This window comes from Cherax quadricarinatus, unplaced genomic scaffold (genome assembly GCF_038502225.1).
Source record: "Cherax quadricarinatus isolate ZL_2023a unplaced genomic scaffold, ASM3850222v1 Contig234, whole genome shotgun sequence".
In the NCBI taxonomy this organism is placed as follows: domain Eukaryota; kingdom Metazoa; phylum Arthropoda; class Malacostraca; order Decapoda; family Parastacidae; genus Cherax; species Cherax quadricarinatus.
This window is the reverse complement of record NW_027195260.1, coordinates 180,611-198,671: the sequence shown is the minus strand read 5'-3', so window position 1 is coordinate 198,671 and position 18,061 is coordinate 180,611.

The following is an 18,061-nucleotide window of genomic DNA, read 5'->3' as shown; positions in this document are numbered from 1 at the left end:
TACAGTTATTACAATAATGCAGTAGTCTACATAACAGATAATCTTCTATTTCTTGTTTGAATAAAAATTCAAAATAGAAAGCAAGAGGGGCCTGGACATGTGAAGTTGAGTGTAAAGGTAGAAAGTTGAAAGTGAACATAGAAAAGAGTAAGGTGATGAGGGTATCAAATGATTTAGATAAAGAAAAATTGGATATCAAATTGGGGAAGAGGAGTATGGAACAAGTGAATGTTTTCAGATACTTGGGAGTTGACGTGTCGGTGGCATGCTGGGAATAAGTAGACTGGTGTGGGTGGCATCCTGTGTGTTATTGGACTGGTGACTCACATACTAGGTGTTAGAAGACTAGTGCGGGTGGCATCCTGGGTATTAGTGTACTGGTATGGGTTATATCCTGTATGTTAGTGGACTGGTGTGGGTGTCATACTAACCCCCAGTTAGTGGACAGGCATGGGTCACATCCTGGTAGTTTGTGCGCTGGTGAAGGGTCATATCATTGTTTGTGTGCTGATGAAGGGTCACAATATGGGAGTTAGTGGACTGGTGTGGGTGGAATCCTTAGTGGTAGTGGACTGGTGTGGGAGGCATCCTGGGTGTTAGTGAACTGGTATGTGTGGTATCCTGGGGGTTAATGTACTAGTGTGGGTGGTATCCTGGATGTAAGTGGACTGGTGTGGCTCACATCCTGGTTTTTAATGGGCTAGTGTGGGTTGCATACTAGGTGTTAGTGGGGTGATGTAGGTGGCATCCTGGGAATTAGTGGACTGGTGTGGGTGGCATCCTGGGTGTTAGCAGACTGGTGTAGGTCACATTCTGTGTGTGAGTGGACTGCTGTGGATAATATCCTAGGTGTTAGTAGACTGGTGTAGGTGGCATCTTTGGAGTTGGTGTTAGTAGAATGGTGTGGGTCACATCCTGTGTGTTAGTGTACTGGTCTGGGTGGCATCCTGGGTGTTAGTAGACTGGTGTGGGTGGCATCCTGGGTGTTAGTGTAATGGTATAGGTTGCATCCTGGGTTTTAGTGGAATGGTTGTCTTAGGGAACAGTGTACTTAAGGAATAGTAGTCTCAAGGAACGATGGTCTCAAGGAACAGTGGTCTCAAGGAATTGTAGTCTCAAGGAATGGTGTACTCAAAGAATGTGAAAAAAGGGAAAAAGGGTAAAAAAAAAAAAAAAAAAAAAAAAACAGCAAACCTATGACTCTCACCAGAACTATCAACACTACCCTTACTGCTCATAATTCGAGGGTAACTATTTTTTTATTTTGTTGATATTATAGTGATGAGGTCAGTGATGAAATACAATTTATGATATGTTCACTGGTTGTCTTATGTAGTGAACTTCAACAAAATCACTATAGTATAAAGCAAAAATGAAATTTGAAGAGAACGGTTTGAGAGAGGAGGAGAGCGGATGTGTTGTGGCCGCCGGGAGATTCCCACGACTTCGGCGTCCACCACAGAGGCTCAGATTTCCAAAGAAAAATAATCTTTGTCAATCCACCACTAAACAAGAACCAGAAAGACAGATCATCTACCAGGAGATCCCTGACCCTAAATGGCTTGAATTTAAGCCAGATTACAAGCCAAACCAAGCCCCCACTAACTTGACTACCAAGGACGTTCCTGTTGAAGAACCTAAAAAAAACAAGAAAAATAAGACCAAAAAGAAACAAAATAAAGATAATTCCACTGTAAATAATGAGAAAAAGAAAAAAAACAAAAAATGCCAACCTGAACAAGAAGAAAAAACATTGAGCTACAAGGTTCAAGAGGTGACTGAAACTGTGAAAGAAGGGGAAAGGGGTAAAAAAAAAAAAAAAAAAAAAAAAAAAAAAAAAAAACAAAAAATAAAAAAAAAAAAAAAAAAAAAGGAACTCTGTTATGCAGCCACCTCCACGTGGTGAGTTCTGGGTGTCTTGTAAGACTGTTGTTGTTACTTCATACTAAGTCATACAAGATAGCTGAGAGCTGCTCATATTCTATATATATATTGACTATCATAAAAGAATATATACAGCGGAACCTCGGTTTTTGTCTGCCCTGGTTTTCATCGAACTTGGTTTTATGTGACTTTTTTTGTCAAAATTTTGTCCTAGTTTTCATTTATCAGCTCGGTTTTCATTGAGTTGACAGTCGTATGCCGTACCGAACATGTCCGCCCACACTCATACAAAACATCTCGAGCATTCTGAGTCAGTCTGGCTGGAGGGTGGTAGTGATGGTGGTAGAGATAACTTATATGCCCTCTCCTCTCCTCACCGTCTTCCATACGCCAACAAGAGTCGTCTATAAAAATTAAAGTGATGTTAAATGTTCATTTATCCAATTCAATAGTCCTTTATATTTATTTCTCATTGTTTTCTGTATGTAAAACTATAGATATTCTCTATAAAATGTATATTTTGTTAATACTTTTGGGTGTCTGAAACAGATTAACTGGATTCACATTATTTCTTATGGGCAATATTCCTTCAGTTTTCGTCGAAATCGTTTTCTTGGTCTTATTTGATAGAATGAAAGATATACTACGGAAATAGGGATGATTTTCATTGATTTCACAATGAAAAGGACCTTGAAATTGAGCTCAAAGTAGCAAAAATGTTCAATTTTTGTCGATTTTCAAGAGTAAACAAATGACGTCACAATCCAATAAGTGTCCAACTAACCATTCTAATACACAGTCATGAATGGGTTGACATTATTTATACAGTTATTACAATAATGCAGTAGTCTACATAACAGATAATCTTCTATTTCTTGTTTGAATAAAAATTCAAAATAGAGAGCAAGAGGGGCCTGGACACTTGAAGTTGAGTGTAAAGGTAGAAAGTTGAAAGTGAACATAGAAAAGAGTAAGGTGATGAGGGTATCAAATGATTTAGATAAAGAAAAATTGGATATCAAATTGGGGAAGAGGAGTATGGAACAAGTGAATGTTTTCAGATACTTGGGAGTTGACGTGTCGGTGGCATGCTGGGAATAAGTAGACTGGTGTGGGTGGCATCCTGTGTGTTATTGGACTGGTGACTCACATACTAGGTGTTAGAAGACTAGTGCAGGTGGCATCCTGGGTATTAGTGTACTGGTATGGGTTATATCCTGTATGTTAGTGGACTGGTGTGGGTGTCATACTAACCCCCAGTTAGTGGACAGGCATGGGTCACATCCTGGTAGTTTGTGCGCTGGTCAAGGGTCATATCATTGTTTGTGTGCTGATGAAGGGTCACAATATGGGAGTTAGTGGACTGGTGTGGGTGGAATCCTTAGTGGTAGTGGACTGGTGTGGGAGGCATCCTGGGTGTTAGTGAACTGGTATGTGTGGTATCCTGGGGGTTAATGTACTAGTGTGGGTGGTATCCTGGATGTAAGTGGACTGGTGTGGCTCACATCCTGGTTTTTAATGGGCTAGTGTGGGTTGCATACTAGGTGTTAGTGGGGTGATGTAGGTGGCATCCTGGGAATTAGTGGACTGGTGTGGGTGGCATCCTGGGTGTTAGCAGACTGGTGTAGGTCACATTCTGTGTGTGAGTGGACTGCTGTGGATAATATCCTAGGTGTTAGTAGACTGGTGTAGGTGGCATCTTTGGAGTTGGTGTTAGTAGAATGGTGTGGGTCACATCCTGTGTGTTAGTTTACTGGTCTGGGTGGCATCCTGGGTGTTAGTAGACTGGTGTGGGTGGCATCCTGGGTGTTAGTGTAATGGTATAGGTTGCATCCTGGGTTTTAGTGGAATGGTTGTCTTAGGGAACAGTGTACTTAAGGAATAGTAGTCTCAAGGAACGATGGTCTCAAGGAACAGTGGTCTCAAGGAATTGTAGTCTCAAGGAATGGTGGACTCAAAGAATGTGAAAAAAGGGAAAAAGGGTAAAAAAAAACAAAAACAAAAAAAAACAGCAAACCTATGACTATCACCAGAACTATCAACACTACCCTTACTGCTCATAATTCGAGGGTAACTATTTTTTTATTTTGTTGATATTATAGTGATGAGGTCAGTGATGAAATACAATTTATGATATGTTCACTGGTTGTCTTATGTAGTGAACTTCAACAAAATCACTATAGTATAAAGCAAAAATGAAATTTGAAGAGAACGGTTTGAGAGAGGAGGAGAGCGGATGTGTTGTGGCTACCGGGAGATTCCCACGACTTCGGCGTCCACCACAGAGGCTCAGATTTCCAAAGAAAAATAATCTTTGTCAATCCACCACTAAACAAGAACCAGAAAGACAGATCATCTACCAGGAGATCCCTGACCCTAAATGGCTTGAATTTAAGCCAGATTACAAGCCAAACCAAGCCCCCACTAACTTGACTACCAAGGACGTTCCTGTTGAAGAACCTAAAAAAAACAAGAAAAATAAGACCAAAAAGAAACAAAATAAAGATAATTCCACTGTAAATAATGAGAAAAAGAAAAAAACAAAAAATGCCAACCTGAACAAGAAGAAAAAACATTGAGCTACAAGTTTCAAGAGGTGACTGAAACTGTGAAAAAAGGGGAAAGGGGTTAAAAAAAAAAAAAAAAAAAAAAAAAAAAAAAAAAAAAAAAAAAAAAAAAAAAAAAAAAAAAAAAAAAAAAAAAAAAAAAGGAACTCTGTTATGCAGCCACCTCCACGTGGTGAGTTCTGGGTGTCTTGTAAGACTGTTGTTGTTACTTCATACTAAGTCATACAAGATAGCTGAGAGCTGCTCATATTCTATATACAGGAGGGCCCCACTTATACGGCAGGTTAGGTTCCAGGCTACCGCCGTAAAGCGGAAATCGCCATAAAGTGGAACACCCTTTTTTTCCACTTATAAATGCATACAAACACTAGATAACAAGTTTACACTAACATATATTAAGTTAGCAATAGAACCAGGCATCAAAAAACAATAAAAAAGTACAATACACACATTTATAGTCTTAATCTAGGGTGAGACAAGTAGTATTTATTGTAAGAAATCAAGTGTGGTACGTATGGTAATAGCCAGGCTACCTTACCAGGCCACCCCACCCACACATACTATTCTATGATATTTAAGCATCCCAGAGCGATAAAATGTATATACAGTTCACTCATTACTTACCTTAAAATATTTGTAGTCTTAATGTAGGGTCAGGAGTAAGTAAATGAGATAAAACGAATAAATGAGAGAGAGAAAGAATGAGTACATGAGAGGGGGCAGGCGCAGAGTTATGTAAACAAACCAGGCGAAGGTAAGTTTTGTAAACAAACGAAGTGTACACATCTGGTTTGTGTACAAGTTACATTGTGTACAGGTTGTCTCTACATTGATACGGTAGAATTAATAAAGAAGAACACTCCCATTCTCATGTAACATCATTTTGAGAAGAAACGAAGCTCTGAGTGAAGGCAATGGAAATAAGTCACACTGACTTTTTTGGGTTATCCTAGGTTCTCTACACGTATGTTGTTATGTATGATAATCTATGTAACTGTATTTGTGTATACCTGAATAAACTTACTTACATACATACGAAAGGAATAATTTTCTACAGTTACCCCCAGTAACACATTTTCTCTTATGTTAGATTAGAGAAAATGTTATTCTTGCCATCACTTGTACAAGTTATGTGGCTCCCACATCTTATATTTATGTTTATTTATTCTATTGTGGGGTGTATTTATCATCTTTTTATGTAATGTATCGTGTTTATTATATAATTTAAAAAAAAATATCATGGATGGATTAATGAAAATGTGTATATTAACGTAATATACGACATTTAATGAGACTCGGTGAGTATTGTTATTATTATCATTTCTAATATGGCGTCACTTGTGCAAGTCGTCTGCTACCACATCTCACATTTATGTTTATTTATTCTACTGTGGGGTGTATTTATCTTATTTATATGTTATGCATCGTGTTTATTATATAATTTTGAAAAAAATATCATGGATGGATTAATGAAGATGTGTATATTACCGTAATATACGACATTTAATGAGACTCGGTGAGTATTGTTATTATTATCATTTCTAATATGGCGTCACTTGTGCAAGTCTTCTTCTACCACATCTCACATTTATGTTTATTTATTCTACTGTGGGGTGTATTCATCTTATTTATATGTTATGCATCGTGTTTATTATATAATTTTGAAAAAAATATCATGGATGGATTAATGAAAATGTGTATATTAACGTAATATACGACATTTAAATGACTCGATGATTATTATTATCATTACTAATATGACGTCTGGAGACATAAGACACTTACCAATTTTAATGTGTACCTGCATGCCAGCACAGTGTGTAAGTTTATTTAGGTACAGGTATACATAAGTATAATTATCAGAGTATATATAAAATATGAAATAACTTTTAAAAACATTTGAAATTTTGGAGTTTCCAGACAAAATGGAGAGACTTAGTGCTTACTGAGCTCATGGAGAATGTAAACAAACAGGGTGGGGCACGGTGACCGTATTAGAAAGTCAGGTGGGGGGAGCTGTATAGCGAGTTTTGGTCATAATTTGAAATGTCCATATTAGCGGAACGCCGTAAAGTGAAACGCCGTAAAGCGGGGCCTTCCTGTATATATTGACTATCATAAAAGAATATATACAGCGGAACCTCGGTTTTTGTCTGCCCTGGTTTTCATCGAACTTGGTTTTATGTGACTTTTTTTGTCAAAATTTTGTCCTAGTTTTCATTTATCAGCTCGGTTTTCATTGAGTTGACAGTCGTATGCCGTACCGAACATGTCCGCCCACACTCATACAAAGCATCTCGAGCATTCTGAGTCAGTCTGGCTGGAGGGTGGTAGTGATGGTGGTAGAGATAACTTATATGCCCTCTCCTCTCCTCACCGTCTTCCATACGCCAACAAGACTCGTCTATAAAAATTAAAGTGATTTAAATGTTCATTTATCCAACTCAATAGTCCTTTATATTTATTTCTCATTGTTTTCTGTATGTAAAACTATAGATATTCTCTATAAAATGTATATTTTGTTAATACTTTTGGGTGTCTGAAACAGATTAACTGGATTCACATTATTTCTTATGGGCAATATTCCTTCAGTTTTCGTCGAAATCGTTTTCTTGGTCTTATTTGATAGAATGAAAGATATACTACGGAAATAGGGATGATTTTCATTGATTTCACAATGAAAAGGACCTTGAAATTGAGCTCAAAGTAGCAAAAATGTTCAATTTTTGTCGATTTTCAAGAGTAAACAATAAGTGTCCAACTAACCATTCTAATACACAGTCATGAATGGGTTGACATTATTTATACAGTTATTACAATAATGCAGTAGTCTACATAACAGATAATCTTCTATTTCTTGTTTGAATAAAAATTCAAAATAGAGAGCAAGAGGGGCCTGGACACGTGAAGTTGAGTGTAAAGGTAGAAAGTTGAAAGTGAACATAGAAAAGAGTAAGGTGATGAGGGTATCAAATGATTTAGATAAAGAAAAATTGGATATCAAATTGGGGAAGAGGAGTATGGAACAAGTGAATGTTTTCAGATACTTGGGAGTTGACGTGTCGGTGGCATGCTGGGAATAAGTAGACTGGTGTGGGTGGCATCCTGTGTGTTATTGGACTGGTGACTCACATACTAGGTGTTAGAAGACTAGTGCGGGTGGCATCCTGGGTATTAGTGTACTGGTATGGGTTATATCCTGTATGTTAGTGGACTGGTGTGGGTGTCATACTAACCCCCAGTTAGTGGACAGGCATGGGTCACATCCTGGTAGTTTGTGTGCTGGTGAAGGGTCATATCATTGTTTGTGTGCTGATGAAGGGTCACAATATGGGAGTTAGTGGACTGGTGTGGGTGGAATCCTTAGTGGTAGTGGACTGGTGTGGGAGGCATCCTGGGTGTTAGTGAACTGGTATGTGTGGTATCCTGGGGGTTAATGTACTAGTGTGGGTGGTATCCTGGATGTAAGTGGACTGGTGTGGCTCACATCCTGGTTTTTAATGGGCTAGTGTGGGTTGCATACTAGGTGTTAGTGGGGTGATGTAGGTGGCATCCTGGGAATTAGTGGACTGGTGTGGGTGGCATCCTGGGTGTTAGCAGACTGGTGTAGGTCACATTCTGTGTGTGAGTGGACTGCTGTGGATAATATCCTAGGTGTAGGTGGCATCTTTGGAGTTGGTGTTAGTAGAATGGTGTGGGTCACATCCTGTGTGTTAGTGTACTGGTCTGGGTGGCATCCTGGGTGTTAGTAGACTGGTGTGGGTGGCATCCTGGGTGTTAGTGTAATGGTATAGGTTGCATCCTGGGTTTTAGTGGAATGGTTGTCTTAGGGAACAGTGTACTTAACCCTTTGAGGGTCGACAGGCCCTCTCCGAAACTCGTTCTCAGGGTCGGCCAAATTTCAAAAAAAAAAAAAATTATTTTTTCTTATGAAAAAATAGAGTTTTTTTTTCTAAACATTATAGGATAAACAAAAAAAATTTACCATCAATACTTACGGAGATATGGATGCATGAAGTTTGCAGAAAATGAGCCGCGTATGGCAACAGCGGCGACTGCCGCTCACCCGGTAAACTTCAGTTTACTTGTATTTGAAGGTTTGTTGTTTTTTTCACTATTTTATTTTTTCACATAACTTATGTGGCCTGTGAGACCAAAGTAAGGTGCAATGTACATATATACACTCGTTGTATACAACACAATAAGCACACAAACATAATTATCAATATATTGTTTACAAAACTTGTTTACAAAAACAAACAATACAAAACATTGTTTATTATTATTGTTCTATAATATATATACCAATATACAGTCACTGAACATATTCCTATTAGTTCTGCAGCTTGTGGAACTCTGAAACATGGTGTCATACACAATGGTGTTTTATCTTTCTCCCTCATTCTATCTCTTTCAATCTGTCTCTCTCTTTCTATCTGTCTATCTATCTCTGTCTCACAGGTACACATAAATACAAGTATACATAGTATAAATTACCTAGGATAACCCAAGAAATCCAGACAAAGTGCTATACTCTGCTTGAAGATGTGAGTAAAAATGATGACACAGTCTTGTGACTCTCTGAGACAGAGAGCTAGACGGATAGACAGATAGACAGGGAGATTGACAGACAGACAAATAGACAGACAGAAATGTTAGTGTACCAGTACCAGTGTACTAGTGTTCCACCCTCCTCCTCCTCTTCTTCCTCTTCCTCCTCTTCCCCCTACTCTTCCTCATACTCTTCCTCTTCCTACTCTTCCTCTTCCTCCTCTTCCTCTTCCTCCTACTCTTCCTCTTCCTCCTCCTCCTCTTCCTCCTCCTCCTCTTCTTCCTCTTCCTCCTACTCTTCCTCCTCCTCCTCTTCTTCCTCTTCCTCCTCTTCCCCCTAATCTTCCTCGTACTATTCCTCTTCCTCCTCCTCTTCCTCTTATTCCTCTTCCTCCTACTCTTCCTCTTCCTTCTCCTCCTCTTCCTCCTCCTCCTCTTCCTCCTCCTCCTCCTCTTCTTCCTCTTCCCCCTACTCCTTCTCCTCCTTGTCCATAGTGTAAATTACAAGGAGTCTGCAGCTGTCAAAGTGACATATTAGCTCATTACTCTTTCCCCCTCCGCCTGTCAAAACAATGGGGTCGGATGCTGCTTCCCCTCCTCCATTCTATCTAATTATCTTTCTCCCTCATTCTATCTGTCTGTCTATCTCTGTCTCACAGGTACACATAAATACAAGAATACATGGTATAAATTACCTAGGATAACCCAAGAAACCCAGACAAAGTGCTATACTCTGCTTGAAGATGTGAGTAAAAGTGATGACGCAGTCTTGTGGCTCTCTGAGACAGAGAGCTAGATGGATAGACAGGGAGCTTGACAGACAGGCAAATAGACAGACAGAAATGTTAGTATACCAGCAAAAACAAAGGGAGGGCGATGTTCATCTCATCTTTTGGCATCAGCTCTACCCTCATTTACCCTCATCAAACGTCAGCACTTATCAGATGTTATCTCCCCTTATCGTGTTACTGTCATGGGTGAACATTTATTATTACATATTATTATTATTACCTATTATTATTATTATGTATTATTATTATTATTATTATTATTATTATTATGTATTATTATTATTATGTATTATTATTATGTATTATTGTTATCATTACGTATTCTTCTTCTTCCTCCTCCTCCTCTTCCTCCTCCTCCTCTTCTTCCTCCTCCTCCTCCTCTTCTTCTTCCTCCTCCTCCTCCTCCTCCTCCTCCTCCTCCTCTGCCTCCTCCTCCTCTTGCCTCCTCCTCCTCTTGCCTCCTCCTCCTCTTGCCTCCTCCTCCTCTTGCCTCCTCCTCCTCTGCCTCCTCCTCCTCCTCCTCCTCCATTCTTGGAACAAGTCTGAAGAGCTTGTAGTTCATAATCACTATCATTATCATCACCAATGCTCACATCTGAGTCTGGGATTTTGGGAAATAGGAGTTTCCTCTTTGATTCTGGTACAACTGAACGACGGCCCAGCACCAGAGGTGGAAGGCTGTGGGTTGTCTGGGTTTTCCTCACTATTACCCATATTATGGTCATTAGTTTCGGTCAAAACCTCACCAGAACCTTGAAACTCATCTTCACTGTCACTTCCATCTGTATTAGAACTGTCACTGGGGAACAAAAGTGTCCCAATTCGCCGAGGAGTGAGGAACTTCTTACCACAGGGCACGGTGGAAATTGTGTACTATGATGGCATTCCCACAATGCACCACTGGGTCCCAGATTTTTTTCCTACTGCGCACACCCACCACACAGACCCATTCTCTCACATCTAGGCTTATCAGCCTTTTCCTGTGAGATTTGAGGCCGATAACAAATTTTTTGGATAAAAATTTCTGGAAAAAAAAACCAGCAGGTCTTACTCAGGAGGAAAAGGGTTTGGACATAACCAAAGACAGGCTTACTTTGTTTTATTTTAATCTCTGGTGTTTCAAATTAAACCTTTATTGGGGTATCACTCAGAAAAACCCCGGGCGTTCAGGCAAAAAAAAATATCCTCAAGGATAATTTTTTGTTGCTGTGGGGGGCAAACAATAAAACATGGGTCACTGGGAAATTTTTATAACTAAATTTAATGCATTTCAAGGAAAGAACCCAACTCAAAAAAAATTAGTTTAAAATCCTCCCGGTGTTGAACAACCTTCTCCCCACAGCTGGCGGCGACTTTTGGGGGAAATTTCTTCGGTGAATTTTGCCTCCTAATCCCTCCTCTCCTGCACCCAGGACCAGCAGGTTTTTTAACTTAAAAAACTGAAAAAAAAGCTCTTTTTAAAGTGTTTTGGTACCCGACACTGGTTTGACTCTAAAAGATTTTTGGAAGGACCCCTTTTTCCTCAGTTGTGTAAACCTTATGGAAGGCGGGGGGGTTTTGAAAGTGAACTCTGTTGGAAGAAATTAAAATGTAGACAAAGGGTTTTTGGGGAAGGTTTGGGGCTAACCCTGGAGGAATCCAGTTGAGAATCCATTGTGGCGGGGGAACCCGGGGTTGGAGGTTAGGGGGAGGATGTGGAAGAATTGGTGGAGGAGGACAATAAAAACTAACCACTGATGGCTGATGATCACTTCAAGCAAGAGGGGCAACCGGAAACTGGTTCAGGAGGGAGAAATTAAAGGGTTCCCTTTTAAGATTAAAATGTGTGAAAAATGGCAAAATAAAAATTTTTTTTGAAAAAAACCCCTCCCAGCTTTTGAAGCGTGTGGGACTTTTAAAATAAACTGTTGTGAAACACTTTGGAAAGTCAAAAAGGGCAGGTACGGCCCACTATGGACAGATATCTTTAAAGTCCAACCCTTTTCTAAGGGGCATTAAAAAAAGGGGGCCCCGAAAGGACCCCTAAGTCCAAATAAAATTCCCCTTCTAAACACAAACACTCTCTCTCCCTCCTCCACCCCATAAATCTCAAATTTCAAAAAAATAAGTGTCTGAATTGTATCCTTTTCGTTTTTGTTACTAAATTAAAATTTTTTGGTAAAATTTTTTTCATACTTTGGGTTCTTGCGGATTAATTTTTTTCCCTTTTTCTTTGGAAAATTAATTGCCCAAAAGGGTTTTCGCCTTTGAACACCCTCCCGGTTAATTCCTAGGAGGGGCCCCAAAATCTCCAGGGATGGTCTCGGGGAAAAGTGGTCTCAGGTGTAGTCTCAGGGGAAATTTGGGCCAAAGAATTGAAAAAAGGAAAAAGGGGGAAAAAAAAAAAAAAAAAAAAAAAAACCCAGCTATCACCAGCTTAATACTATCCTTCTGCTCTTTTCAGGTAAATATTTTTTTTTTTTTTATATTTTAGTGATGAGGATGATGAAATACAATTTTGATATTTCCTGGTTGTCTTATTTGTGAACTTAACAAAAACACTAAGTATGCAAAAAAGTTTGAACTTTGAAGGAAAGCGGATTGTTGTGGGGGGGGGTTCCCCCGAAGGGCCACCACAGAGGGTCAGATTTAAGAAAAAAATTTTTTCAATCCCCACTAAACAAAAACCAGAAAGGATCATCTCCAGAATCCTGACCTAAATGGGGTTTAAAACCAGTTCAAACCCAAACCCAAACCCCCCCTAACGCTACCAAGGACTTCTGTTGAAGAAACCCAAAAACGAAAAATAAGACCAAAAAAAAAAAAATAAAGATAAATTACTTAAAAAAATGAAAAAGAAAAAACAAAAAAAAACCTAACAAAAGAAAAACATTTGACACAAAATTCAAAAGGTGCTGAGCAGAAAGAGGGAAGGGTAAAAAAAAAAAAAAAAAAAAAAAAAAATCTGTTATGCAGCCACCTCCCGTGGTGAGTTCTGAGTTCTTTAAAACTTTTGTTTTACTTCATACTAAGTCAACAAGATAGCTGAAACTACTCATATTCTATTATCAGTGGCCCCATGATTTTTCGTAAAGGGGGTCATTGTTATCAAAAATAATCGGTATCCAAATAATTTTTAAAAATAAGGGAAATAAAATTAATTGCAAGACACCCAAAAGTAAAAAAAAATTTTTCCACATGAAATTTAATTTTAAAACACAAACAAAAAAGCATCACCACATGACCTTACTTTTTTAAAGTTTGGTGATGATTGAGGGGATGGGAGGGGGAGAAAGTGTTGTGTTTAAAAGGGGAATCCTTCCATTAGCAGGTGTCAGTCCTTTTCTGGTTTTCCCTTCTTTTTTTAAATCCCTGGGAACTTAAGTCACTGGACTTCTTTCCATATATCCCATATGGCTGCCTCTCTTCATGATTTCCCCTAAAGTGTTTACCATTGTCAGTGTACAGTTTGCCCAGGCTTGCAATAGCTTGTGAGGTGTTTTTCATCAAAAGTTTTGCACTTAAACTTTGCACATTTCCTTAAATTTTGTAAAACCTTCCCAAATTTCTCTCTCCTCCTCTAACCCATTTTTTCTCGGTCGGGCCTTTTTGAGTTGATCTATCAGCTCATCAGTGTTGTTCTTCATTGCCTCCTCCCCCAAATCTTACTCCCCCCCACTAACCTCCACGGGGATTTTCCCAATCCACAATGGATTCCTCAACTGGCATAATCCCTCAGGTTAAACCTCAAACCCTTAAAACCCCTTTTTGTCTACATTCTCCCAAGTTTTTTCCCAAAGGTTCAAGGTCTTAGCCCTCCCCCCCAAACCCAACCTGGTTTCCCAAATTGAGGATATTAAAGTGCTCCCCCAAAACTCTCTTAAAGTTTTAGTTTCTGGGGCCCTACCATTTTTAAACAGGTTTTTTTGTGTTTTTAAAGTTTGTCCTTGGGGCCCATGGGCTGCAGGAGGGGGGGTAGGAGGAAAAACGAATGAATTTCATGTCCCCATAAAGTCGCTCTGCCTCTGTAGGATGCCCGGGGCATTTTTAACAAGGAGGCACCAAGTTCAATTTTTTTTCCATTTTGGTTTTTTAAATTGGGCTCATGGTGAAACCATTTAAAAAAATCCTGGGTTTTCCCTTTCTGTTTTCCCCCCACAACCCCAAATTTTCCTTGAGGGCATTCTTTTGCCTGACCTCTGGGAGTTTCATTACACTAAAAAAACAACTTTTCAATCACCAGTAGCATTGGAAACATCAACAAAGAAAACCCCCGCCCAAAAAATGTCCCGGGGTCTTTCCTCCCTGGTAATTATTCCCGCATTTTCCAAAAAAAAAGGGCCCGTTTCATCCAATTAAACACTTGTTCAGGTTCGTCCTTCCCGTCTCTTTTTCTCCCGATTCCTTTCTTTCCTTTGTCCGCTGGGAGCCTCTGGTTACACTATTATGCCCCCACCTTAAATTTTCACCAACCCTTTTTGGCCAAAATTTACTCCCTCAGTTTTAGCATTTTTAATTTCCCCATAACTTCCTAGCCTTTTATAGTCCGAGGCGCTATCTCCCCTACTTTTTTCTTTATCCACCAATAAATCTCTCAACATCTTATCACTTCGATCTTTTTTTCAAAAAAACAGTTAAACCTTTGGGAAAAAGCTTCCTTGATTGCCTTTCTGTCCCCAAAAGTGCGTGGGATTGGGGCTTTTCAATGAAGGGGGTATCCCCCCTTCTACTTATTGATTCTTTCTTTTCTCTTTGGAATTCTCCCCCCATTGCTGTGGGTTGGACACTTTTTTGGGGCCCTTCCTTATTTTTCCCCCACCCAAAAAATGTTTTGAAATATTCGTTTAAATGGGTGTTCTGTGGGCGGCCCAATAAAAAATGCCCCAGGGGACATTAAAGGCTGGCTGAGGCGCCATTGGGCACATCTGGCGAAAATGGTGGCCCCGGGGGTTTTAAAACGGTTGGGGGGCAAAATTTTGCATTAAAGAAGCGGTATCGGATTAACGTTATTGATCCCTCGGTATAAAGTCCACTGTATATTGCTATCAAAAAAAGAATATTACCGGAACCCGGTTTTTCCCTGGTTTTCCAAAATTTGGTTTTATGTGACTTTTTTTAAAATTTTTTTCCCTGTTTCATTTATCAGCTCGGTTTCATTGGTTACATTATCCCGTCAAATGCCCCCACACCCCCTTAAAAGCATCTCGGGTTCTGGTCATTTGGCTGGAGGGTGTAGTATTTTGTAGAGAAAACATATCCCTCTCCTCCCCTCCCCGTCTTTCTAACTCTGCAGTCTGAAAATAGCAAATCTATTTTTGTGTGAATAAAAATTCAAAATAAAACAAGAGGATTATAACGGGGGCCTGGGACATGCGATGCAGAAAATGTTATTTTTCCCAGAATATGATTTGTTATTCTGGCCCCTTTTTAAAATTGACTTTTTTAATTTGCATGAAATTCCCAAAATTCCAATTTTTGATTTTTATTGGATAGTTAAGTTGGTAAATGGGCGGTTTCTTGTACTCAATTGATAGAACAAAAAATACCTAAGTTTGGTGGACTGGAACAATGGAATTGCCAAAAATGGGCTCAAAGTGGGCAAAATTGCCGATGCATAAAGGGCTTTCCTTTTCCCAGAGCAAAATTTTTTAAAAGTTTTTAACTTTTGTACTTTTGGTGTCATTATCTTTGGGGAAAAAGATTCTCTATCATTTCATAAAAATTTTTTTTTTAAAATTTTTTTACCCCAAAGAGATTTTGGGTTTGGGGTTGCAAAGTAAAAGGGTTAAAAAATAGGGAAAAATAAATAATGCCCTAAAAGGGCATAAACTCACCCCCCCTACTAAATTGTAAAAACACAATGTTGTAGTTACAGAATGAAGATAAAGGCAGTAATCATTTCTAATTTTGTTTTCAAAAAGTCAATGAAAAGTTTCATAATAAAAAATTTGAAGTTTTTTTTTTTTTGAACAAAACGTAAAAAAATCTCAAATCCCCCATTTAAATTTAGTGAAATCATTCTTCTAAACGTGTGCAAAAATCATGATGTTCCTATAAATACTTTTCCAAAAAACCAAAATAATTTTTTTTCTGGCTATGAAAATTTTTTTTTTCCTGTAAAACTCTACAGTGATGGGACCCAATTTGGGGTGGTGCATCTCCCCTCATCTTGCCCCTCACAGGCTCAAAAATATTCTCTGCAATTAAATTTTAGACAAGTTGCCATTTTATTATTTTAAAAAGAAGCATTAAAATTTTAATTTAAGTAAAAAAAAAAAATTATCCTGTCTTGCGGAAATAAGAACAAAAAAAAAGTTTTTACAAACATCAAATATGATAGAAACAAACTGATTATATCACATGTTGTAAATTCGCACTATTTTAGGTAAAAAAATTTTTTTCCATAATTTTCAATTTTTTCCCTTTTTTTTAACTAAAAAAGTTGCCTCCCCCTTTTTGTACCTCTACCAGCCAAGTGTGTAAGTTTTTTGGACAGGTACCCCTAAGTATAAAATTTTCAAATACAGTGGGAACCTGAGTTTCAAATGTGGGTAAAACCCCAGTTTGCCCACCAATTTTTCCCAGTCAATTCCTTGTTTAACAACGTCAGATCTGTCCCAAAATGCCCCCACGGGAGCGTGACGCCCCTTTTTTTTTGTTTATAAAATCTAACCTCCAAACTCATTAAAATCTACTATTAATTCATTGTTTTTGGTCTTTTTTTTCCCTTTGGGGGTTTTGGGCTCTTATCCCGACCCAGGGTTTTGGCGGGCAATCTTAACGGCCCTCAAATCTAGTGGGAGAAAGCTGGTAGGCCTACATATGAAGAATGGTCTATGTGGTCAGTGTGCACAGCAAAAAAAAATCCTGCGGCACATGCGTAATGAGAAAAAAACTGACCGTGTTATTGGAGTAAAACAGTGACTTTGCACTGTATTTTCGTATGGTATTTATTGTTGTATTCTAGTTTTCTTGGTCTCATTTTATAGAATAGAAGACATATTACAGAAATTGAGATGATTTTGACTGGTTTACAATGAAAAGTACCTTGAAATTGAGCTCAAAGTAGCAGAAATGTTCAATTTTACCAAATTTCAAAGTAAGCAAATCATGCCAAGCATCCAATACGCATCAACTGGTGAGTCTGATATTCTTTCACAAGTGCACTGATATTATTTATACCATTTCTACACTAATGCAGTAGTCTGCATAACAGTAAATCTTATTTTTTGTAAGAATAAAAATTCAAAGTGGAAAATCAAAGGAAATATAAGAGGGCCTGGGGATGTGACTAGTGAACAGAGGCTTGTTATTCTAGTGCCAGGGAAAGTCTTTCTTGCTTATTCTGGACCCTATTCGGGAATTGGGATCTTTTGAAATTTGTGTAAATTGCAAAATTGCTAAATTCTGACCACTTTATTGGATAGTTGAGATTGGTAAATGGGTGGTTTCTTGTACTCATTCAATAGAAAAATGGAGTTCTAGCGAAATAGTTATGATTTTGTCGACTAGTACCTGGAATTGGCCAAAATATGGCTCAAAGTGGGCAAAAACGCCAATGAGTAAACATCATCAATACCTTCTTCGCGAGCATAATTCCGTACTTTTCATACTTTTGGTGTCATTATGGTTCCCTCAGGAAGGTTCCTTGATGTTGGTGAGGGCTCTTGATTTAGGAATTGGATCTGTCTCCAGTTCCCGAATTAACCTGAATGCCTTCCACATCCCCCAGGCGCTGTATAATCTTCGGGTTTAGCGCTTCCCCTTGATTATAATAATAATGGTGTCATTATGATCAAGAAAAGATTCTCTATCTTTTCATAAGAAAAATAATTTTTTTTGAAATTTGGCGACCCTGAGAACAAGTCTCTGAGAGGACCTGTGACCCCAAAGGGTTAGTCGACTGTGAAATAAGCTACCATGGTGGTGGTGGTGGATAGTAGTGGTGGTAGATGGTAGTGGTGGATGGTGGTAGGGGTGGTCGATGGTGGGGGGGATGGTTTTGAAATGGTGATGGTGGTGATGATGGATGGTATTGGTGGATAGTTGGAGTGGATGGTACGGGTAATGTGTGGTGGTTATGGATGACTCTAAAATTTAAATTCCGTGCAAAAAACCCATCGGGGGGGTTTTTTAAACCCTGCGGTCTTCGGGACTGGAGTTTAAGCTCTCGCCGCCCCCCACCCAGGTTTGGTTTGGATGTGTGGTGGTGGATGGTGGATGATCCTTCTTAGAGATCAGAGATTTGTCAATTGGAATATGGTGCAGGCATTTGCTGAAATATCACCT